Raw genomic sequence first — 24,864 nt, 5'->3', positions numbered from 1 at the left:
AGTAAAACTGAAACTTCAAACACTAGCAAGGAGAAATGGTATTTTATTAGGCACTTACATTGCAGTGACTTAGTAAAACAGAATCAAGTGTATTTTTCGCTGAAGTGCAGATGGTTGGCAACTTGGTATTAAGAAAGGCTAAAGATGAATCATAAATATTAAACAGATCTTACAGTTACCCACAAACTACTATGAAGACAGCAACAGACTGGTAGGTAAGAGCTGGAAAAAACCTATATAGGCGTGCAGGTCAACCTTCTGTCAGTACAAAGGCTGAAGAGGCAAAATTTCAAGGAAAGATAATCGTTTACCTATCCTTTTTGACAATAACAGAAGTATTACATTCATTTGTTAGGTCTCTGTATAGACTAATTTATGTCTCAGTGGAGTGACCTTGTTTTGAGACAAGTTCTACTGAGGCTACCACCAATGGAGTGCTGTAAAATGTTAAGACAAAGGATATAATTGCTTGGGAGTGAGAAAATCTGAATCTTTCCAGGATCACTTTTTCCAAGGAAACAAAAGAAAGAACAGCACTATGTCCTTCCTAATAAGCTGCACAGTGTAGTCATATGAGGGCCACTACTTTGAGGTGGCACAGCCATGTTTATTGTTCAGAATTCCCAGGGATTCCAGATATCCTTGTTTATAAGGATATATATCCAGTTATCCTTGATTTATAAGCAGGAACTTCTCAGCCTTGGAGATCCTTTGCTACTGGAATCCATAATACAAACATTGTTCCCAGGAAATAGCTCAAAATATTTCTTTGTGATCTCTTTGACAGACATGCAATAGTTTCTGGTACATTTCCATATAAATACAGGAGCCAGTGGGCTGGTAACTAGAAAAAATATTATTATTTTCAAAATGTTCTGAGTCACAAATTAAATCTGGCCATTTTAATGACATTTTAATTGAGCAATCTCCAAGAAAATGTACTGGGAAATGGAGAACAGGAGTTGGAGCAAGAGGATGAGTCTTTCTTGGAAAACAGAAAATCATAGAAGAGCTTAGACACCTCAACATGATCACTTTATATATTTCTATGGCAAGAACAACTAATGAAAGCTTTTAGTTTAAATAAAGGGGGAAGATGAAGTAGAACTTAGAAAGGCAAAATCATCTGATCAAACCCAATCATCTAGAAGTCAGGGATCAAGCCCAAGCTGGTCATCTTGATTGATAATAAGTAGAGACAGGTAGGCATTTCTAGAGGGCCTAACACAGCATAAAAAAATTGAGTATAATGACTCAATGGAAGCTGTCAGGGACTGAAGAGGGAACTGGGACAATTATTGTACACAGGGATTCATTCACAAAGCTCACCTGTTCTCCATTACCTTCTCTATTCTGTGATGGAGCTGCCAAATATACAGACTTTATGCAGATGTCCAAGCACTATGTGAGATGTATCAGAATCACTGGTTTTGGAGTTGCCAGAGGAAGTAGGTCTGTCTGTCACTGGACATTAGATTTCTAATTCAGCATAAATGTAGAGACATAAAATATGACTAAGGCTGCATCTAAATAGGATTTTGTAGTATATCAAAAGTACATGATATTGCAACTTCACTCTTGGGTGAATTATAGTGGTCTTGATAGAGCTCAAGCTAGATCACCTGGATGTTCTTTGTATGCTTCAATTCTGGCTAAAAATTCAAGGCAGAATGGCTCTGTTATTAGAGGTGCTAGAAACATTTTCCGGAATTAAACTTTGCTCATTTTGTAGTCTGGGAGGTCTATTTGGTGCATTAGTGGAAGGATAGACATAGAAAACTTTAGGCTGCAATCTTTTAGAATTTTTAGCCATTGCCATAAACGTTAACGGTAAACACGTCAACAGGTTGGACAGGGAATATGCACTGCTGGGTTTGTCTCTTTGACACATTAGGGAATACAGAGCAAGAAATTAAAAATGAAAGCCAGAACCATTTAGCAGAAGATTCATTCTTTTAGGATCAATAAGTAACTCCATTTTAAATGTCTTACTCTCAATAGAATTCATTTTACAATATACTATCTCAATAAATACTGTTGGCGATATGACTATGCAGCTTTTAGGGATTCTTACTCTTAACTGAAATAACTTGATTTTTGATTCATGTATTGAATATTTTTATTGATTCCATGAGTTACATTACACATTTCACATTATAATAAGAGATGAAAATACTGTCTCCACTCTAGGCCACGGGAGAAATGGCCAAGTATTGTCTCTTATTTGGTGAAAAAACCTCATACAACGTATGAAAAATGCAGTAATGAAATATTTAAAAGGTGTAAGATGATTAATAAGGAAAGATATTAAATGCCTTGTCAGAATGATGACATAATATCATTTACTACTATGACCCCAAAGAGTGGTGTCAACCACTACAAGCCACTAATCATTTAAAACAAAATTAAGAGAAGGGATAGATTAGCAAAAGGAAAAGGATCTGAATCAGTTTGTAACATAAACATTTATACTGAAAATCTCTTGACAATTTTCCTGGAGGTTTCAGCAAACAAGCTAGAATAAAATTTTGAAAAGTAGCTTTTTTCCTTTGAGTTTGCTTTTATTTGGTCTTACTGTAAAGCAGGTGAGAACATATATACCACTTCAACGAGACTGACTGCAGCTACAGATGGAAAAAAAGGGTGATAATTAGTAAGCTTGTTGCATTTTGAAACGTGAGACAAACAAATTGAATTCTACCTTTTGATGGTGTCAGTAATATGCCAGTAACACAACTATTTCCATAATAACAAACAAAGAGATAATGAAAATATGAACAAAAAGAGAGGGTGTATGTGTTATAATTAAAATGTGTTATGTGGGTGTTGTGCAGAAAGAACACTTATGCATCATAAGTTCATGAGTAATATGACATCTTAAAGCACCAAAAACAAAAGTAAAAGAATCTAGCCTACATGATAAGCGCAAGTTTGTAGAAACATTTACAGATTTGTTAGATGAGAATAGCCAGTAAACAACTTTAACTGTACAGGAAGAATATGAGCTTTTAATAGACATGTTCAGGCAGGGATAATGAGAAAGTTTTTCATTCAGGAGAAAGTGTGTATTATTGTTATTGTTTTCCAAAAGTGGCCGCAGCAGGACCCTGTAAGACCATTCTGAGCATCAAAATCCCACTTTGAACCTTCTCAGAGAATTCCGCACCCAGACTGCAATACTTGCCTCCAACATAAGGACATGAACTTGTTAGAATGAGTCCATAGGAAGGCCATAAAGATGATCAGAGGACATGAGAATCTCTGTTGTGAATTTAAGCTGAGAGAATTGAGTTGATCAGCCTGGAAAAGGGAAGGGTCCAGGAAGACCATATAGCACTTTCCAGTACCTAAAGGAGGCCTACAAGGGAGTTCGAGAGGGAGTTTTTACAAGGGAATTAGTGATAGGACAAGGGAGAATGGCTTTAAACTGAAGAAAGGCAGATTTAGATTGGATATTAGGATGATGGTTATGATAATGATTATTCTTTTTATTAATATAATCATTATTTATTGTGAGGGTGGTGAGGCACTGGAACAGGTTGTCCAGACAAGCTGTGGATGCCCCATCTCTGTCAGTGTCCAAGTTCAGGTTGGATGGTGCACTGAGCAACCTGGTCTAGTGGAATGTGTTCCTGCCTGTGGCAGGGCATTGGAACTAGAGGATCTTTAATGTCCCTTCCAACTCAAATCATTCTATGATTCCATGATAATTCATCCATGTCCCTGCTGGAATAAGTAACAAAGACATGCACAGTAATGGACTGGGTCAGTCAGATTTTGTAGATTCCAGTCAAAAATTATTCTATTGTAAATGGCCATGCTGAAGGTACAAAAATATCAAAGAAATTGTGTGTTATTGTATTACAATGGGAAACCTTCTAACCTCACAAAGTATAAAAAATGAGAGATTACATATCCTATTCCAGTAGGATTGATGCCATTTTCTTTGGCCTCTCTCTTGCCCCACTGCTATTTTAACATTTTTTTTCAGTCAGTTGGGCATTTACTAACGATGGGAAATGTGCAATATTCTCAGTAAATAGAAAGAAAAAATGTAAATTGGGGACATACTGGAGCAAGACATAAGATGAAAGGGGGTGCACGTTGTGTATCTTTCACTTAAAGCTGCATAATTGCAGAATTGCCAAGAACAAGTAAGGCTCAGTGGCTGGAAGGGTAGTGAGAAATCCAGTGGGAAAACAGTTATTTGTTTCTTATTGGTCTGGTTATTTGCTAATTTAGTTAAATAGTACAAGACAAACCATATTTATATGGTACAAATTAGGGAAGATAAAATGGTAAAATGAAGGTTTGTTTTTTATTTTCAAGCCAAAGGCAGGTAAGGTTAGCCATATTCCAGGTACCAGTTGAAATACAATTTTACTGAAAATGGCATATCCATAATAGGATAGATGCTTTTTGCCTAAACCCCAGAATATTTTATTCTAGAGCTAATGAGAACTGAAGTGCTTGATTTGGTAAATGGCGTAGTATAACATTTTCAGAAAGGAATTTTTGATTTCATGTATCATCTTGTGCTCAAGTTGGCAATGATTTTAGAGGAAATCAAAGCAGCTTAAATAAAACATTTAGTCTCTAATCATTGTACAAAACCATCCAAACAAATGAAGAAACCAATTAAAAAAGAAAAGAAGCTATAATTCTGTGATTTTCCAGGTCCTATTTTGCTTTGGTCCAAACAACAGAAAAATTTGCTCTACCAGAAGATCCTTAGCTTCTCCCAAAAGAAATGAATATTCAGACTTCATGAAATCTTTCAAGAATGCTACAATTCCAACTGCAAAGCAGAAGTATGCATCCTGATCATATTTCCAGTCATTCTGGTGTTGCAGTTTCTGATCATAACAGCTTTACTGCCTGAAAATATAGAGAGTGGTGTTTTTACGTCATATAAATCATAAGCTTCATCCCTGTTCTGCACTGGATGTTGGCAGAAAGGTGACATTGTGCAACAAACATTTTCGTGTAGAAGCTTAGGGCTTCTTAAGTACCCAGAGGTCCCTGCTGAAGAGTTATTGACATTATTTTGGATTATTTTTTTGTTTGTTTTCTATGAATACCTGTTTTCTTAAAAGTCAGACGGTTCCTTTTTGTTCTAGTTGTCTAATTATAATTAGAGATTATAATTAAGTCTAGTCCATTATAGCCCGTTAAGATGGTTTTAAAAAGCAATTCAGTTTCCTTCCCCAGTCCATGCCAACATACTTACCCAATTACTTCCACAGAGCTTTAAAGATGAGATTTTCAAAAGCATCAACATTGGCAAAATGCTGTTTTCAGTAAGTCATGGTCATCCCATTGACTTCAAATCTACAAAATAGCAAATGTTCAAGTATCTTTAAAAACTCAAAGTTGTCTAAATTATGGGAGAACACTGTAATACATTACAGCAATACTGCTAAGCTAATTAGTTACTGCTTTTGGTGGCTTCATGTGTCAGTATAATTCAATTGCTTAAGAGCCTCTTCCCCATTCTGGTTTTTGGGTAGTAATGGAGACATTTTTATTGTAGCTGACACTGGCAATTAGATTTCAGAGATTACTTTATGAACCTCATTTCTTTTTTTTTTCTCTCATCTGGAAACACTACTTTTGAGAAACAGAAAAACAAATATTGGAACTTATGAGCCTTTCTATCAGGATGGAAAAGAAAGTAGAGACCACCACAGAACACGTGAAATTAGTCTACATTTTATAATTCACTAAACATCAGTTTGGAAGGAAAGTAATCAACTAAGACTTCAGTGGTCTTACTGCAAAATATAGAAATCGGATCCCAGATGCTTGTCTGAGTGGTAGGTGTGTTGTTCTACTGAACATCCTTTAGTGTCTTCCTCATTTTTGTTTTTGTTTCTAGGTTATATACTATTGTGAGGTGGTTTATCTCCCACAGTTTTAACTGTTCCTTTAACGAGGGAATTAAAGGACACCAAAGCTGGTTTTTTATATTATGGATATTATTCTTGTTAGTATTTTGAAAGCAAAAGAAAAATATTTTTGATAACTAACATTAGAGACTGGACGTAGGTCTGACGCACGTAGGATCCAGTATTTAAGAGACAAGATGACCCTTGTGGTTCTATAACATTTCTAAGAAAGGCTTCACAAGGGAGAACAGATTATTATTCTGGTTCCTGGGAAGAAACTCAGAGCCCTCACTCAGCCCCTTATTGCTATTAAGCTTTCCAGACAGGTACCTCCTCATAGATCTAAAAAAGTCAACCAATTTTTAGTCCTTGCAGAGTAGCAAAGAATAAGCTCTCTAAAGGGTTGAAAAGTATTAATCACATATGTTAAGTAAGAGAAGAGACATGTCTCTCTGCTTTGGCTCCATGGCTGATAATCTTGTTCATTACAACAGCTCATATCCAAGTCTTGGAATCCTCATTTACCACTCCTTGTAGGCTGGTGTATCAGTGCAAAACTGAAAATTGTGGCAGGTTATGCTAGTTTGCTAAGCAGTGAAATGCAGAGACCGACAAACCAACAGAGGAACAATGGCAGCACCCTGGCCCTTGCGGGATGTCCCATGGCAGCTTGGGAGGCTGCTGGCACAGCCCTGAGGTGGGCATGGCCCCCCTGCCCAAGCCCCAAGGAAGCAGCTGATCACTCAACTGTGAGGGACCTGGATGGCATATAACCTTTGGTTATATGTGATTTACAAAGCTGGAAGAACAATCTTGTTAAAAGGAAAACAAGGAAATAAAGACAAAATAGCTACTCAATTTTAGGTACAAGGTGTTAGGCATTGTGCCAACTCCTTTCCATCTGTATTCGGCATCTGTTGACTTTGCTCATTTTGTTGTGTTTTCAGCACTTTTCATTGATTACAGATTTAGGTGCTGTGATTTCTACCAAGTATGATACCAGAAAATTGTCAAAATATTTGCAGCCAAATGCAAACCCATTCAAAATTTCACAGCCTTTAAACTCCAGAGCTTACAGGCAGAAAAGAAAATGAAATGTTGCTTAGATTCATAATTTTCTTCAGAAGAAAAAAATGGTGTGTATTGCAATGCAATATGATGACTTTTAGATTAAAATTTTTACTGGGATTAGAATTCTCAAAACCAAACTTGTAAAAATGCATTGTTTCAGATTTTCCAAGGTTTATCAATGAAATTATTTTTTTTTCCAGCCTGGAAGGAAGATAAATTGTGGTTTTGTCAACAGGGGAAACTAAGTGAGTTCAGAAACACTTCTTTACTAGTAAAGACAGACAGGACAAAAATAAATTGACATGGTACATAGATTGCAGTGAATATTAGAGCACTTTGGTGATAAAACAAAGGAAAAGAGAAAGGGAAGACAGTAATAGACTATTCTGGATAGCCCTTTGCTCTAACATTAACACCAGGGAGAAATAAAAGATTTTAGATGAAGATCACACACACACAGACAAAGGAATTACATCTTTTTTTTTTCCCATTGAATTTTTTTGGTGAATATGCTGTTGAAGGAGATGAACTCTCAGCTTTCTGGGGTTTGTTTATTTGAGTAATTATATAAATACAGTAAAAGACAATGCAGAAGAAGCAGGTTGTTAGGTCATTAGAGTGTGGACACATAAATGAAGGATCCAGTACACTTAATAAGAAAGCTCTACAGAGAAAGTCCAGCACGACTTTTTTTTAAGGTTTTATTTCTTTCTTCTTAAGCTTTTAATGTTTTGTTGCTATTGTTTCCTGTCTATAAGGCTGAGCAAGGGCCTCAGTGAGATTTGAAGTCTCTGTAGATTTTCCTGCTGGCTCCTAAACTAAGTACAGTATTCCCAGGCTTATCCGGCTCTGCTTTAAAAACCATTTGTAATCTACACAAGAGCAGTAAAGAAGAAACATATACCATATTATTGCTGGGATAATTGCTGCCTGGCTAATCTCAAATTACACTGCTTCTTGGTTTTTTTTCTTACTAGCAGTGAATGTTTATAATTTCAAGAGATTTTATAAGTCCTTCTTGCCTCATCTAGCCCCTTTGCAGAAAGAACAGTTGCCCTTGACTTTAAAGCATGATATATTCCGCTTCATCTACGATATATCCAAATCCACTCTAAGCAGTCTTTCCATTTCTTGGTGAGGTGCCAGTAATTCTGAACAGTCAGATCCTGCCAGCTATTACTATTGTCAGTAGCCAACTGTCAGCAGAACAGACATGGTGTAAAGCTTTGAAGTAGTTGATCAACTATGCTCAAGTGACTGCTGCTCCCTATATGGATGTAGCTTCGATTTGCTGTACCCACTTTTTATTTCAATACAAAGTCAAAGAAAGAGATCTGAGAAATGTGTATATTCATCTCCAAACGCTGAAAAGAAGGTCTACCTTCTGTTGCTTACATATGTGGCCAACCTCTCCCAGCACACCAGGAGCTCGTTTCCTCTTTCCTGAGAAGGGCAGACACTCTGTTGCTTATTTCCCCACCTTTTTAGAATCATAGAATCAGCAGAGCTTGAAAGGACCTCCGAGATCATTGAGTCCAACCCTTGATCCACTAACACCATGGTTACTAGACCGTGGCACCCTTTCTGGTAAATCTGCATCCTTTCTTTCAGGTTAGCCCCTTACCACTACTTTGGGAGCTTCTGTTTCTTACTTTCTAGATCAATTAATATTTAAATATTTTAGAACTGCCAAAGCTCCAGATGCAGAGGTGCCTGTTGCAAGCAACACCATAGGTACTGGTTGATATATGATTCTCAAAGACAGGACACTACAGGACTTATTTCAGGCCAAGCTTCCATGTTAGAAAGTTGTGTGTGTGTCCCCCATTCCTACCTTGTATCTTAAATATTCAATACATAAAGCAATTTTTTGCTGGATGTAACTGTCAGTCGTGGGATGTGAATGTTAAAATCTCATGGGGAATAAGAACCAAATATAGTGATTCAACTTCCCACATGATTGCTCTAACCACAGTACTATAAGAACAAATCTCCTCGCCCCTCCCTTCCCTTTCCCTCTTTCTCCTCCTATTTGCTTCTACCAGGGCTCAAACATTAGAGTGTTCACCCAGAATTGTCATATTCTTTTTTTTGTAATGAAAAAGTGAGAAAGAAGTGTAATCAAATCCATTGTCATTCAGACATAATTGATATTTTTGGCTTGGCAGCTGTCCTCATTAGCTGCAAGCATGCCTGTATTACAAGATGCTGCACTAATAATCCTGACAGATTTCTCATTTCCTTAATTGCATTTAAATGTTCCCTACTGCACTAATAACTCAATAGTGGGGAGTTTAGATATAGTTCAGGAAGTGTGATAAGTATTTACAAATTTTCATGTCTCATACTGTCCTTCCATCTATATGGAGAAGTTCAGAAAAGTATCTTTTCTACTGAAAAATATTTGGAGAAGGATTGTCTTTAAAATCAAAATTTTTGAGTGTTTAGGTGCCTTGCTGTTTTGAAAACAGACAGTAAAAAGCAAAGAAAATGCATTCCTGAGAGGAAGCATGTCTATGAGTACACTGACTTCTAATCTTTCTCCTTTCTCCCTTTTTCTCTTATACATAAAAAATTCTAAATTTTAAATGCACTAACCAGGTTCTCCATTTTTCTTTTACCTCCTCTGAGGACTAAAGGCTTGTCTATTTTTGCCAGCCTCCTCTAGTGGCAGTATTAATTCAGAGTCCTTTGACAGGATATTCTGAAGATGTGGATGTCAGGGAAAGCTGAAGCATCACCATAGATTTATGCAAAAATATCTATTGTAATATAAATCCCTATGCCACAGCAATTTTAGCCTCTCATTTAGTCACTTATACAAGATGTACTATAATCATGGTGAAGGCATAACTTATTGTTGCATTGATAGATTCCGTACAATCAGTGCATTGTAAAATATGATGAAAATCAAGTTTTATTCTGGCAATTCAGCATTACATGAGAATAGAGACACTGCTCCCTTAAATCCTCCACAGTTCTCAGTCCTTTCTTTTTCGACTGGCTGAATCTGCTTTTCCCAGATATTTTGAGATGCAGCCAAGTACCATTGACAGTCCTTTTCAGGAGATGTTCTCCATCTGACTAACAGAGCATCAGCTGGCTCCCTAACTCTTGCCGAGGAATTTCCCCGACAGATCGAAGTAAGTAAGTCGCACAAAAACTCCAGCCCATCATAAAACTATTCATTTTTCCCTTCTGAACAGGGACTACAGGCCACAGATGCCAAGCTAGGGAAGGTCTTCTCTGAGAAGCTGCACATCCCTCTTTGGCAAAGTCCTTATACTTCTGTCCTGGCACCACAGCAGCCACTGCTGGCTCACACCCAGCTGCCAATTGGTCTCACTCAGCCTTCCACCTGAGACTTCCCATCCATTTTCTTTGTATCTCTAAGATACAAGACCAAGACATTTCCTGTAACCTCTCACCCTGAAACAAGCTTTTTGTGCCAATAAAAAATGATGCATTTTCATAAAATTCCTGACCTTATTTCAGAGAAAGAATTTGGTTTTGTAGGATCTGTCCTTTGGCTCCAGGAAGACAGACAGCATCCTTCTTACTGTTTTTAATAAACTTAGGACATTTTGTGATGCTAAGTAACTCTTTCATACTGACAAGTTTTTGGAAAGGTTTCAGGACAGTAGTACAAAGCCCTTTCAGTGAACATGCAGGTGTGATATGACAAATAGAATCTCCTGGAAACATGGACATCTATTTGGAGATGTTACCTTTGCAAAACAAGCCAGACTTTCCCATAAAATTTAACAGAGTTTTAAACTAGTTTGTAAGGATAAAGGGACAAAACCAGGCTTTCCAGTGAAAGGCAGTGGGATGGTGCACCAAAATTCGAGGAAGTGAATGCTAGTGGGATCCCTCAATCTGCTCCATGAGGTGTTGGCTACAATGAACCACATCTGAAATGTTTCTACACCAGTGCATGCAGTGACTGGAGTACCTGTGACTGGAGTGCCATGTTGGATGGTTAGAGGCTCTTCAGGAGGAATAGGCAGGGCAGGTGAGGCCAGGGGGTGGCTTTTTATATAACGGAAGGGCTGGAGCTTAGAGTTGGCAATGTCACAGTTAAGAGCCTCTGGGCAGATGTCATCATGGGAGTCTACTATGGACTGCCTAGCTAGGACGATGACACCGATGACTTATTCTAAGGAACTAAGAGATACCTCTTAATCATCTGCCCTTGTCCTCATGGGTGACTACAACTACCTAAAAATTAACTGGGTGCATCACACAGCTGGCACAATCAGATCCAGAAAATTCCTAAAACACCTCGATGACAACTTCATGACACATGTACTATGAGAGCCAACGAGGAAAGAAGCCCTCCTTGATTTGTTGCTTGTTAACAGAGAGGGTCTCATGAGTGAAATGGAGATTGGTGGCCTTCTTGGCCACAGCGACCACAAAGCAATCAAGTTTAAAATCTGTTGATGGGAGGAAAAGTGCCAGCAAAATTTCAACCCTGGACATGAGGAGAGTAGAGTTCAGGCTGCACAGGGAACTGGTAGGTAATGTCCGCTTGGAAAATGCTTTTCAAGGTACTGGGGTCCATTAGTGGTGGTCACTTTTTAAGTATTGCTTTCTAAGGGCCCATGAACAGGCAATCCCTAAATGCTGGAAGTGAAGCAGATGAGGCAGGAGGCCAGGCTGACTGAGCAGGAATCCTGGAGATAAGGCAAAAATAGAAGATGTATGCTCAGTGGAAGCATGGTCAGGTGATGTGAGAGGAGTACAGAGATGCTACTCACCACTGTAGGAAGAAAATTCATGTGGCCAAAGTTCATTTGAAGCTGGCAAGAACTGTGGGGGATAATAAAAAGAGGGGGTTTAAAATGTATTAATGGTAAAAGGCAGTGCCGAAATTACAGGATAAGGATGGTCACCTCACAAACAGGGACAGAGACAAGGCAGAGATATTTAATGCTTTCTTTGCCTCTGTCTTCAACACTGATGACAGATGAAGGGGGTCCCATGCCCTGAGCTGGAAGACCATGACTGTGAGAATGATAAACTCCCAGTTAACCCTGAAATTGTGAGGATCTGCTGCTTCAACTAGATCCCTACAAATCTATGGGGCCTCGTGGAATTCAGTGCTTAAAAAGCTGGCTGATATCATCAGGATGCATCCTCCACTGATTTTTAAACTATCTTGGCAATCCAGAGAGGTCCCAGTTGACTGGAAACTGGTGAACATTGTCCCAGTTTTAAAAAAGGGCAAGAAGGATTCCCCTGGAAACTATGGGCCTGTCAGTCTCACTTCAGTGCCTAAGTTATGGAGAAGATTATTCTTAGTGGGTGTTGAAAAAAAACCTGAAGGGCAATGCAGCCATTGGTCACCCTAATTCATAATGTTAGATGCTAGCACACTGCAAAGGCTGTGTACATCTCTATCTTGTCAGAAAAACAGTAAATGTATCTTTATAGTATTTTTTAAAATTCCTACAACTATTTTTTGGTTTTTTTTTTTGTTTTGTTACAGATGCTAAGCCTGAAACAGAGATGATTCAGAACAACACGGAGGTAACCTTTTTACAAGGAACTCTGTCTTCATTAATACACATTTCTTTTAAAACAAGACCCATGACAGATGCCAGGTGGAATGATTAAAGCAATGGGTGGATTTTCGAAGTCTCCTCCTTAGCTCTCTTAAAGAATTGACGGACACTACAGCATTCCTTCACAGACTCTACCCTGCTTTTCCATCAATACTTTCACTGCATTTAATTACATAATCCATTGTCTGCTGTCCAAAATAAAAACTTTAGCCAAAATTCAATTCATATCATAATATCATACCTTACATATTAAACACATAGAAAAAACTGTCTGAAGTTTTTCCTACACCCTTTATACTCAGAGAAGCAATTTACATGATGTTTTTTATTACATTATTACTATAAAGTTAGGATAAAAAATAGGTTTAACATTTAACAGTAATGATGAAGTTTGAGGTCATTCTGATCCATCATGGAAGCAGGTTCTAAAATCATGGCCCAGTTCTGGTTTTCTATTTTCTGTATAGAAATCTCAAAACTTCACTTTTGAGATTGACAGTTGTATTGTTATAGCCATGGGATATCACAACAACATAGCAAGCAAGTGACTTTGTAATTTAGGTCAACCTCATTGAAGGATTTAAAGATTGGTTAAGGACAGTTAGAACATTGTCTAGGGGTGCTTTTTCTTTTTTTTTCCTTTTTAATACTACAAGATGAAACATTGTAACATTAATCATTCAGAAAAATCACACATAGGGGTGTAATTTAAACTGACTAACAAATCCTTCAAAAGTCATGAATTCTTCTGTCACACTAGTGGTACCTCATGATTCAAATGAGTGCTGCACCAAAAAAATTAAAGGCATAAATGACAACTATCATGCTAAGTCAAAAGAAGTCATCTCATAGGGCTTTATAGTATCACCAAGACATGTCAGCAGTATATGCTCTATATGCAGTATATGCCTGGTCTTACTCATTGTGGTGGGTTGACCCTGGCTGGGCACCAGGTGCCCACCAAGCTGCTCTATTAATTCCCCTTCTCAGCTGGAAAGGGGAGAGAAAATAAGACGGAAAACAATGCATAGGTTGAGATAAGGCAGTTTACTACAGCAAAAGAGAAAGGTTGCACATGCAAGAAAAGGAGGAAAAAACAATAAATTTTATTCTCTACTTCCTATCAGCAAGTGATGTCTGGGCACTTCCCAGGAAGCAGGGCTTCAGCACATGTAGTGGTTGACTGAGAAGACAAACATTGTAAATAACAAATGCTCCCCACTTCTCTTTTCTTAATTTTTATATTTGAGCAGACATCATATGGTACGGAAAATCCCTTCAGTCAGTTGGGGTCAGCTATTTCAGCTGTGTCCCCTTACAAGATTTTGCTCATCCCCAGCCTACTGTGAAGGGAAGGGAGGTTGGGGAGTAATGTTGGACAGACAGTGCTGATGTTGCGTCAGCGCTGCCCAGCAGTAGCCAAAACACTGGTGTGTTATCAACACCTTTCTAGCTACCAATACCAAGCACAGCACTGTGAGGGCTGCTATGAGGAAAATTAACTCCATCTCAGCTAGACCAGATTTACTAATTTTGAAATCACCTACACATGGAATTTCATAGATTGTGAACAATATTTGTAGCTGAAAATGAAATCTGATTTGTCTGTGTGGTTCAGGTCACATCACCAGGAAAAGATATCTTGTCAGCTGCAGACTTTGTTTTCAAGGCACAGACAACACTATGTTCTAGACCCATTTATGAGGAAAAAAATCCAGTCCTAAAACAAACACATCTGCAGAAACAATTAGAGACAATGTCTTGTAATATATGCCAGGAAAAGGGAAAAAAAATCAAGCTTGTTTTAAATCAAAAGAGTACGCTTAAAATCGTCAGCTCCACCTGACACAGTTCTGTCTCTAATATTTAAGTCTTTGGTAACTTGATGATACTGTTGTATCATTCAAACAAATGTTCCCTTCAGGTTATTTTTTCCTGGAAAAAAAAAAAAAAAGCTTTAATGGTTTGGCTTTCATCAAGATCAAATGAAATTACAGAAAGAGACACCATATGTCCAAGAATCTTGAGTGATTGTTGGGAAAAAATGGCATTTCTTCAAGGTGAGTGATAGATTGTAGGAGGTCAAATACACGGTTAAGCATTTAGAGTTTAGTTGGCTGAAAGAGAGAATGACATTATTGGAGAAAAAAATCTTTCCCATCCCTTTTAATTAACTCAGAACACTTCATTGAATAGTGTGACTTAGTAGCATGACTTGAAATTGATAGGAACACAGATGTTTTAAAGTCTGGCTGAGTTTTTGTGATTCAGGTCCACTAATTTATAATAAAAATGACAGTATTTTGCTTTTATTTATGGGTATTTTAAAAATAGCAAGCCAAATTCTGGTGCTCTGTTTCCATGCCTCTGATATAAATAAGGCAGACCCAGAACACGTAGCTGAGAAATTTCTGTTATGTGTGTCCCTGAGATACATCCTTTACATAGCACAGGATCAATACTAGTGACTTGCGGAAACAACCCCAAAACTCACAAAGAGTACTGAAGCAGGTGCGTTTATTTATAGCACCGGGTGCATGGGGAATAATTTCGCCAAACATGCACACCTATTGCCTTTGTTCAGCTTCTTTTATGTGATACAATGTTACATATGCATTAGTTGTGTTACATATACATTAGTAGTGTTACATATGCATTAGCTGTGTCAGCGAATTCCTGAAAATTAGGAGGGGAAACCATTAACACACACCACATCTATAACTCCCCCTTGGAATGCCCCTTGGGGGTCTTCACTGAGGGTCTTTTGGATGAAGTAAGAGCCTTCCTCAGCTCTGAACTCTTCACCTTTGCAAAGAATGATAAACTGGTACTGGTCACTCACCTCAAAACCGGTTTCATCTTATCTCTTTCTCCTGGAGCCCCCCTTTATCAATCTTCAAGGTCTCTCTCAAAGCTCCTTATCACAACTCCAAGGTTTTTGTTTCTGCTAGAATCCTCATTATAAAGTTAACCATGTCCTGTATGTAAGGTAGCATAAGCTAGCAAGGCCCTATTCTAATTTAACAGTATTCTATCCAAAAATTAGCTCTAGTAAGCAGCTAAGGCTACAATCTTTTATCACCGCTTTATATTGTGATCACCCCTTATCACTAGAGGTGATCAGTGGGAGCATGTGAGACTTGTCAATGTGTGAAGCCCTCTGAGACACCCTGGATTGCCAAGGGTCTAGGCATCTGGGACTCTCCCTCCACCTTATTTTAACACAAGACAATACCATAGTTCTACACCCTGAAAGGCTCAATCATGTACTGATAATTCTCCAGAATATTCTTTCAGAAAATTGAAGTTCATGAAATTTCAAAATCCAGAAGTGGTAGTTTTTTAGGCTAATCATAAAATCATCAAATGGTTTGGGTTGGAAGGATCCTAGAGACCCAGTCCCCCTGCCATGGGCAGGGACACCTACCAGTAGACCAGGTTGCTTAGAGCCCTATCCAGCCTGTCCTTGAACTCTTCCAGGGATAAGGCATCCACAACTTCTCTGGGCAACCTGTTCCAGTGTCCCACCACCTTCACAGTAAAGAATTTCTTCCTAATAGACCAACTCCCAGTTTAAAGAAGAAAATGACCCATTCTCCTATCATTACATCACTTTATAAGAAGTCCCTCTCCAGCCTTCCTGTAGTCCCCTTTAGATAGAGGAAGGTGCTATAAGGTCTCCCTGGAGCCTTCCCTTCTCCAGGCTGAACAACGACCTTGAATGACTTCTATTTCCATGATTCTTCTGTCATTTTCTGAACCCATAGAAGGATTACAGTTGGAATTTGGAAATAAAACAGATGTCAGTTCTGTTCTGGAGATACAGCCTTAAGAAGAGTTTGCAGATGGCTCCAAGCTACGCTCTAGCATGCACCAAGAGCCACTGAATTCTCCCAAATGTGAAACCATGGCCAGAACAGGAACACATAAGAAACTCAGAATGCTTATTTTCTGACCTGGACTGCAAAACTCTGAGCAGGCTGAATAGGTTTTTGAGTAATATGACCCAAAACACAGAATATGCAGAAATTCGATCTGACATAATCCTTATGCTAACATTTTTGGTAGTGGTATCAATAGTCAAACAAAAAATTTATCAAAAGACTGTAATGTTTTGCCATTTTGAGCAGAGAAACACTCAGGAGGCTGAATAATACTGACAATGACCTGGGATTCCATGTGAATAAAGAAAAATTATGTTCTTCCCACCTGTACCACATGGTGATATGGATGAAAAATTTTCTTGCGTAAGTCTCTATAGAAGAAAAACATGGCCAGAGAAGCCCACTTTCAAAAATATCTTCACATGTAACACCTTTTCTGCAATTCAATTAAAGCAAGGTCCTTGCTGTACAGTGTGGTATGTGCTCCTGATCATTATTCAGTATATTCAGCAATAATCCACTCTTTTTACTGAAGCTTGATTTACATGGAAAGCTAATGTTTTGCTTTTACTAAAGGACTAATTCCTTAGTGACATAGTGCCTCATGTGTGCTCATCAGTGAAACAAAAGAGGAGGATTTTGCTGTTGTCTTTCCCTTCCTTTTATAAAACACGGAAAGAGTGGAATTCAGCCAACCAAATGCAATGTCTACAACGAAGGTGTCTACATCTGAACTCACTCCCTTTTGTAATTGCTGGAGAAAAATAAACACTTTCTGTGTATCATTCATCTCATCCTAAAGTCTAAAGTAGATGAGGTGCCCCCTAAATGTGTTTGAGTTTTTTTTTCTCTCCATTTATCAGCCTAAGATATCTATGATGTAGAAATCTGTTTAGAAATTGATTCCCACCTAAGACGCATAAAGATGTGAATAATAGTGAAAAGTACACCCAGACCACTTGTTTTCAGACTCATTTAAATTTATAAATTTACAGTTTATTGAAGAAGTCAGAAGAAAGCATGAATTAAGGTCTGTCCGCAGGAAACTGGTATCTTCCTTTCACCACACAGTTTCTAATTTCTGCACTGGATTTTTCAGAGTAATTGGTGATATCACAGTACCCTACTTCTTGTTTATCATTGATCACTTTGAATGTCTGATAGCGAAAACACACTGAGATATCAGTTGTCTCATCCCTCTGTTACATTATTGATCAGACCAGGTAGTAAATATTTGTCTCTCGCTCTGCCAATATTACAACAATTGCACCATTGGGCACTTTACTGTAGTAGTACAAACCCAAACAAGTATCAGATGACAGTAGTGGACAACATTAGGATAGTTTCATCTATGGGATTCTGCATTATATTGAAATTTGTGGTAATGCTGGACAAAATTACAAGCCTGAATAAAGCAAGTGCTGCTCCATGACTGAACAAATTTCTGTTGTAAATTCCATTAATTCAGTTAAGATTAAGATTATTGTATAAAAAAATATGCAGCAATTTTCTTAGTATTTTGCAAGAGCATTCATGACTATGTTACCTACTAGTATACAACTTCTTTTAATCATTAGTTCTAACAGATTTCCTGGGCTAACTTGGGAAATCTTAATTTGTTCATTGAGCACCAACTACCATTTCCCCACAAATAGATTTTTAAGCCAAATAATATTCTAAGATGTCTTACATTTGCATATATTAAGGGGTAATGCCTGGTTACTCTTTTCAAGATCAAGGACTTGACCGGAAGATTGAAATTTATCAAAAAAAATTGGTAATATTTTAGAAACAAGACTGAACTCATTTATGCTAATAATATTAGTTTAGTAAGAGAGCATACTAGCAAATTCCAATGCAGTAGTCAAAACTATAAGGACTAGTCTGATAAGTGGAGTATAATTAAACTAAATATTTAATTCTCTGTCAGATGACTTTCTGTTCTACTAGTACAATCTTTAAATAATAATTTTTCTTTCAGCTTAACTTCCCAACTTAGACAAAGAGTACTTTATGACTTTAAAAATGTCCCCAGATGTTTACAGGTAGCATACTGAATATTTTTTAAATATGTTTTCTAACATTTTTAAAACTTCCTCTACTGAGAAGTAAATTCTCTTTCTTTCTTTAGTGTGATTATTCTAAGGACCCCAAACCTAGTTACTACATTCAGTCACAAAAATACTATATTCTTTTTTCATACACATGTTTTTCTCTAGTTAATATACTGACTTTTTGAGCACATATTAAATCTGAGACCTCACATGAATAAGATTCAGTGCTAAATATAAAAATTCTCGTTCACCTCTGCATATATTTTTATATTTTTATATTTGTTTCAATTATCCTTGCTAACTTTAAAATGTTTGAAGTCTGATATTTTATACCCATACGTTGGGAAACGAGTAGTTCAACTTCTCTTACTGTAATTCAACTTGTGTTTTAAAAAAGATTTTCAACTATATTGATGTAAAATATTTTTAGAGTGCTTTTGTAAAATACTATTTGTTCTGTAAAATATTTTGTATGAATCTGATGTGCTTTCTTCCTCTTTTTCCTCTTCTCTTGTTGCTTTCTGCTTTCCACTGCCCTCCTTTTGTTGTTTGTTGCTTCAATTTATCTTCAGCTACATCAGAACACAGCTCTGTTGAAAATTTGGCCTGTTATTGGTACTGGTGTCTTTTGAAAGTATGCCCTAAGGCACAACTGGGCTATTGCTAATTAGTCCTGCATATAATTACATATATAATTAAATTAAAAAAATAAAAGAGTCTATTTAATAAATATATTAACTACAAAATTTGTAGTCAAAACAAAGTTTGACTTAACAGAATTAACTACAAATTGGTGTTTAACTTCTCTACCACAGTGTTAGGGAAATTGATATTGGTCAAAGCTCATGGTTGTCATGAAGGTTTAGTAACTTCTTTAAGCCTCAGATGTGAAGCATCCAGAATCTATTCTGTAGAATGCTTCAACTGTTCAGGTAATACCAGACAATCATAAAGCCTAGTAAACCTCACATGGAACAGATTGTTATGCCCTAGTCCACTTGGCGGGTTTAGGGGAAGGTTGTTTGATTCACTCTGGGCGGTATGTGGGAGAAACAACAAAATTCTCGGGAGGTTCAATGACAAACTTCTACTTGCAAACTTTAGAACATTTAGGTAGAATAAAGTACTTGGAAAATTTTAAAACAACATTCAGGCTAAATAAGGCACTTTATAAACTTTAACTTAGCAAGCTTTAACCCATCCAGACAAAGTAAGGCACTTCACAAACTTTAACTTAGCAAACGTGAACTTAGCCAATTTTAACTTATCCAGACACAACAAGGGACTTGCTAAGGCATTGACTGAAATTTCTTTAGTCTGATTTAGAATATATTTTGAGAGGAAGAATTTATACGAAAGAGAGAGAGAGAAAAAGGATAAGAGTAGAAAGATATTACCTTCTGTGTATCCAGCAATGAGAGTTGATTGTTGCAATTTAGATGTCTGTTAAAGTCTTGATCTGTTGGGGGTGAGGGAAGCCCGTGAAGCACAAAGTTCAATGAGTTAATACACACTCGGGCTTGGTGGGAATGCCTAGGTACCTCCCCTTGCGGCGGACTTTAACACTTTCTGTTGTAACACTGTGGATCGTGCACAGTCCTCTGGTGGGAAGCAGGCCTATGTGTGAATGTCCCGATATTTTTACTGGGGGGGGGGGGAGTTTTACAATTGAGCCAGTTATACCCCATGAATAATGTGAATGTCCTGATACTGTACCCGTGGGGGAGTTTTACACCCAGTAAGGGAGGACACTGGTGTGATAAAAAGCACTATCCCACCTCACAGGATCTGCTTCTTATTGGCCTTTTCCCTTATCTGGCTCAAAACACAGCTTCTTGCTAAAGGAAGGTTGATTTGTTGTGGTCATCCTCTGTATTCCGCCCTCTGCAGCTGGGCTGTTGCCTTGCACATCATCAGCAAAGCACTCATTGCTTTTGCAACTGGCTGACTATTCAAAGCATTAATCACTAACATTTCAGGCACAGATTATATTTAAATAAGGTAAGTCTGTCTAAATCAGTATCTTCACTTATCAGGAAACAAGGGGACATTTTAATTCCCTGGAGAGTTTCCTTTAAAAAAAACACATGCCATCAAAACCAGATTTAGTGCTAAATATTGTGAGACTGTCTGACATCCTTGGAATAATAAATTAGTTGCATATTCTGACTCCACCTCTCACTTCCTCTGCCCCATAGACACTTCTTTTTGACTGACTGTCATTTCGGACACTAACAAAAGGTATTAACGCAGCAGTCTGCTCATCACAGACTGTTTACAGAGTAAATTATACCCTTATTTTATGCAGAACTAAATAAAGAAAAAGATTGGGCATAGTAGGTTTTTGGGTTTAAAGAAGATTATGCTCCACATTCTCAATTCTAAGGAAAAATACCACCATAGGTATCACAATATTGCAGCTTTTTCTGTAACTTTTAGTGATTCTCTTTTTTAAAACCTTTATCAGCCATGGCTCTCAGACACTTTTTTATTTCACTAGAATCATTATAGGTCTATACATCAGTAGTGTTTTTATCTTCTATTAGTGTACTATTTCTATAATACACATAAAATTCCAAGTAGAAATATAAAACACCTATTGGCAGTTTGGCAATACTGAAGGTGCACATTTATGAATAGACATTTTTACTAACAATCTAGGATTCAATTGTAGCTTGCTCACAAACCCTCAAGATGAAAAAGCACAGAATTGCAGCTGTTACCAGAGCAGAATAGGAATGAAATCACCAGTAGTTTGGATTCCTGGTCCAGATGTTAGCTTCTCTTTTGTCTTAGAAGAGACAAAGTATGGAACTAAACACTTTTCTAGTAACATTCTTCCTTCAGTCTTGCTTGTTGACACACTGAAAGCCCAGATTCACAGAATCACAGCATGGGTCAGGTTAGAAGGGACCACAGTGGATCATCTGGTTCAACCTACCTGCTCAAAGCAGAGTCATCCCAGAGCACATTGCACAGGAATGTGTCCAGACTGTTCTTGAATACTTCCACTGAGGCAGACTCCACAACCTCTCTGGGCAATCTGTTCCAGTGCACAGTAAAGAAGTTCCTCCTCATATTCAGGTGGAATTTCCCATGCATCAGTTTCTGCCTGTTGCCTCTTGTCCCATCGCTTGGCACCACCAAGGGAGCCTGGCTCCATCCTCCTGACACCCTCCCTTCAGTGATGAGGTCCCCTCTCAGTCATCTCTTCTCAAGGCTGAACAGGTGTCAGCCTTTCCTTGTAAGATAAATGCTCCAGTCCCTTAATCACTTTTGTTGACTTAAAAACTTAAACCAGAGCCATGGGTCATGATGAATCCTTGGAAGAGATTCATAGGAAGAAGGAGAGTGATTTCCAAGATTGGTTTCCTGTATCTTGTGATCCAACAGGTGGCAGTTCCTTCTTCACTTTGTAAATTGGGAGCTCTGAAGGAAAAGTATTGTTAATACAGCCAAATGCCAATGCAGCCTGTCTTCAGAAAAAAAAAAAATGTATTCTGCACCAATGAGTCTGTATAGATTTTAAATGTTTCCATGGACAAATAACTCTACACAACTGCCCACTGTACTTTTTTAACAAAATCAAGCTAATGTAAAAAAATAAGCAAGTGAAAGGAAGTGACTTGACTTAGACACAAATTTGAGAGAATACTGTGTACTGTTCTGGTATTCTTCAAAGGGTATTTTGCACAAGTTGCAGCATGGCAGATTTTTTACTGTACTAAGCTGAGCTATTCAGTAATATGTGATAAGAAGTTATTATTTGTTTGTTTTTGAAATTAGAAAGTGGACAGGACAATTGTTTTATATAATCAAACCCTCTGTTGTTAGGGTGTCTCTTGTACAGAAATCTGGATAGTAAACTCTGCTCATTATTAAATGTTAATACTGCACCCAGTATACTGCTGACTGTGCCATCAAAACCTGACAAAAAGGGAAGGGGCAAAGAAGAAATTATGGCTAGTAGTAAAAGTCAAAAAAGATAGTTTTGCATGGTTTACACTTAGGTGGAGTGGCTGGATTTTGCTTCTGTTTGCTGAAGCATATTAGTACATAAATTGCCTGACTTCTGCATAACATCAGAGTTTAAAATCATTTAATATTTTAAAGATTTGTGACTTCTGGGCAGTCTTTTCCTGCAAATACATTAATGTGTCTGACCTGCTTCTGCACATTAATGCACTGTTAATTAAGACAGTATTGCACTTTATGCAGAGATCCTTTTCAATTCCATTCATTTGAATAAAATTACATTTTTAATAGCATTAACTTGAAGGTCAATACTTTTTCTTTGGCATAAACTTTCAAATCCTTGATAATGGGGTGTCAGTTTGCAGAGCAGGGAGGGGCAGCAAAAAAAGCTATTTGCAAATAGTACCCTTTCCATTCCAAAATATGTTGGCTTTATCAACTGAATAATATAGCTCATTTTTTATCCTTTACAATACTGTTCTGTAGAACCTGCTGAAATCTATTACTGCCATGTGCCTGTGGGTGACTCAGGGTCAGGTTTTGTGTGAAAAGAGGTGTCAAATATCACACCTGCTTCTGAGAAGTTAAATATTATCACAGTCTAAAGAGCACATCCCAGAAGATAATCCTGCTTGCTCCAATAACCTATTGGCATTCCTTTCTGTGGTCTTCCTTTACCACCTCATAAAGCCTCTGAGTTTTCCACAGAAGAGAAAGGTTTATTTTTCTTTAATTTTAAGATGTCTCATGAACAACTAGTCTTCTAGTTGTGAATTTGTAGTCCAGAGTAATTTAAGCTTATTTATTCAGATAAAAATGTCAGTCAGAGTAATTTGAAAGGTACTGCGTTTGAGCAGCTCTTTTGTTTTTACACTCCGAGAACAGTGTACTGTCATCTCTGTTCCAAAACACTTTCATTTTGAGCCATTCAAGCCATTACCACAACATCTTAAAGGTTCATTTTCCTTAAACAGAAAAATACAGCGGTCACTGCACAAACAATGCCTCTTTTGATTATCGCTATAGAAACAAAACCATTCCAAACCTTTATGTGTGCACATCTGTAGACACAGGTATGTGCATATGCTTTCAAAGGGAAAGGACTCTCATATGTAGAACTGACAATTCTTAGATTTTTGTGAAAAAGCCTCCAGGAAATGATGAACAAGATCCTGCTGAGGAGAGAAATCATGAAATAACCATGTGTATATTTCAGAAATAAAGTACAATTTCACAGAGTTGTGCAAACCTTTTATCTTGCTATTTTTGATAGCATAATCTAATACCCAGGCCAGTAAACAACATGGGTCTGACAGTGCAATTGATTTTTATTGTTGTTATTGGGTGGTTTTTGTTTGGTTTTGTTTGGGTTTTTAAGTGCTGGGTTGGAGAGAGGAAGGGGAGAGTCACTAAAAAGGAAGAGAAATGTAATTTTAACAAAGACATTGATGCTAATCTCTCTTACGTGTATATGGAATTCTTAGTACAAGCACCAGCTCACTACTTTGAGGGAGCTCACTATTTTACCTGAATGTAACCCTGACCCCATTTTAACCAGCTTCAGAAAAGCAGGGTTAAACACAGGAAGTAATATTTTCCCAACACATATTTTTATATCTAGACAGCTTTTCTACATTGCCATGGCAAGACAGGGCTTGTTTACAGGGGGAGTTTGTCTAAGCATGGGACAAACTGTCAGAATAAAATAGTCTATAAAATGAGGCCTGACAAAAGGTTTTATGATCACCTGGAGTGCGTCAGTGATTCTCAAGGTATTATCTGAAGAAGGAACTTCTGAAGATGGACAGAAAGAAACTGAAGTTTAAACAGTTAGGATAATTCAAGATGCAGTTCCAACCCTTTCTGTATACACTACATCCAGGTGCAGAAATGAATGATGTAGGATCATGGGGAAGGCAAAGGAAAGCCAAACCTCCCCACAGATTTGATAAAAGGGAGGTGACTGAGTGTTTAAAATAAAAATTCTGTTCTGCAGTCAGAGCCTAAAGGTGAGGCAGGACTCAGGGATAATCCTGTAGGTCAAGGTCCTGCCAATAGGATAAAATGTGAAAAGGAAATTGCAATGGCAACTTTCAACATCAACAGAAATAGAGAGTAAGTTTTTAATTGACTTTATGTTTAGAAATGTTTGAAATGGTACAGGGTTGGTACATGACAGCTGGTGGACAGAAACGTTTTGGGTATATATGCATGGTAAATAAGAGGAGCTATAGCGAATAGAAGAATGGAAACAGGATGGAAATAAAGGGATGAATTCAGCAGAACAGTGCATGAGACTTATTACATATGCCTGAAGGAAATGCTTTGTCTTAGGGATATTGACCATAGTGCCTCATTATTGCTGTGTTATGACCTAACTTCAAACAGCCAACTTCAAAAGTCTTGGTCTCCATATTTACAA

At 37.6% G+C, this 24,864-nt stretch overlaps 1 long non-coding RNA gene across 1 annotated transcript; it reads right to left on the bottom strand.

The window, feature by feature from the left end:
* Positions 1–2,044: 2,044 nt before the first annotated feature.
* On the bottom strand, positions 2,045–20,239 carry LOC127474743 (uncharacterized). Its single transcript, XR_007905967.1, has 4 exons — positions 19,865–20,239; positions 11,723–11,774; positions 5,231–5,331; positions 2,045–4,878 (listed from the first exon to the last, which is right to left on the bottom strand). It is a non-coding gene; the product is annotated as an uncharacterized LOC127474743 (long non-coding RNA).
* Between the last annotated feature and the right edge of the window lie 4,625 nt (positions 20,240–24,864).

This window comes from Manacus candei, unplaced genomic scaffold (assembly GCF_025592945.1).
Source record: "Manacus candei isolate 608988 ecotype Guabito, Panama unplaced genomic scaffold, ASM2559294v1 h1tg000043l, whole genome shotgun sequence".
In the NCBI taxonomy this organism is placed as follows: Eukaryota; Metazoa; Chordata; class Aves; order Passeriformes; family Pipridae; genus Manacus; species Manacus candei.
Note: the sequence above shows the minus strand (reverse complement) of the source record. Positions and strands in the feature narration are given on the sequence as shown.